The sequence below is a fragment of the Aedes aegypti genome, chromosome 2 (assembly GCF_002204515.2).
Source record: "Aedes aegypti strain LVP_AGWG chromosome 2, AaegL5.0 Primary Assembly, whole genome shotgun sequence".
In the NCBI taxonomy this organism is placed as follows: domain Eukaryota; kingdom Metazoa; phylum Arthropoda; class Insecta; order Diptera; family Culicidae; genus Aedes; species Aedes aegypti.
The window spans coordinates 147544030-147545532 of NC_035108.1; positions in this window are offsets into that span (position 1 = coordinate 147544030).

Consider the following 1503-nt stretch of genomic DNA (forward strand, 5'->3'; position numbering starts at 1 on the left):
ACATCATTTTCGTTTCAGTAGATTGAGCCTGATTAATCATCGTCTTAACAGCGGCCTTTTGAGAGAGTTTCCTCGCTGCTTCTGCCGGAATTTGTTCCCTAACATAAGCTCGTGTCAGTTTGTCGCACAATTTTTCTACTTCTGCGGTGAATTTTTGTACATCATTGCGGAGTCTCAAATTTTGTAAGTTACTGAGTGCTAAATCAGCACTCGTTTTATCAACACAGTTTTCCGTAATTTTCGTGACGATCGTTGCTAAATCAGCAGGCACCTCCGTAAACAATTCTCTTGCTTTGCCTGTTAGTTTAGTCAGAGCCAATTGAATTGTTCCAGGTTTTTGTGCTGCTGTTACGACACCGTCGAGAAAATTAATCGCGTCAGTGAATGATTTTGCTCCTTCTGGGCCACCATCATAGTTCGGAATTAATTCCGCTATTTTGGAAGCCGTCTCGATATTTAGCGCCATTTTATGTTTCCGATTTGTTATTATTATTCTGTTCACTATATTTTTAAATTTTATTTTAAAGAAATTTCCGCTTTCTAACTTCTTGTTGATTATTTCTAAAGTACTTTGGTACGATTCATTCGCAAATGTTATAAAACAGTCGTGTTGTAATTGCGTTAAATCTGAATTTGATCGAATCAAATTTTGAATTTGAATAAAAAGTTCTTGGACTTGTGCTCTTTTTGCAAGTAAAGTCTCTGGTTTATAACACTTATTTATAGATTTTTTAAAATTTGTAGCAATTCGATTCAGTTCGTTGATTTTTTCTTCAATTACTTCAAACATCACATTTCAATTATACTGCTCATATTGTAACGTTCTACTCTGCTCCTCAAGCAACGGCTTTAGCACCACCTTCGACTTCCGAAGGACCGTCACTCTGTCTAAGCCCGGTATGAGACCACCCTTCTCAGGGCAGGTCGCAAATAGTTCAATGCAGAAGCGAAAACTCTCCAAAATGGCACACACGAAAGGACAAATGAACGGAAATTTAACTACAAACCAACTGAAAACCGGAAACCTAAACCAAAAAGAAAAGAAAAAGTCAACCAGAACTGAGCGGCAGAAAAAGTCTTAACTTAAGGAACCAACAAATCTAGATATTTACAAAAAATAAACGTAAAAGAATGGTAGAGTCGTTTTCAATCCGAACTCGAAATAAATATTATGAAACAAAGTCAATTTAAACGAATTTATTTAAAAAAATGAATTTAGAGAGTTATTTGCATAGGACCTATTCAAAACGTATGCAAGCTCTCAATTTATTGTGAACATTCAAATAAAACCTAGTAACTTGTCTGGTGACGTCACGCATTTAACTCATTTAGCTTATTCTATATATACAATTTGCGGATACAATCAATCTGTTCAAAAGCTAGTGTGGATCTGACCTTAACTGCATCGGCGTGGTGCTCCAACGGCGATGGCTTGATCGTCCCTCGACGGCAGGAGAGCTTCGTCGGATTCTAATTGGAACGTGTGCTATACGGTAGACTCGC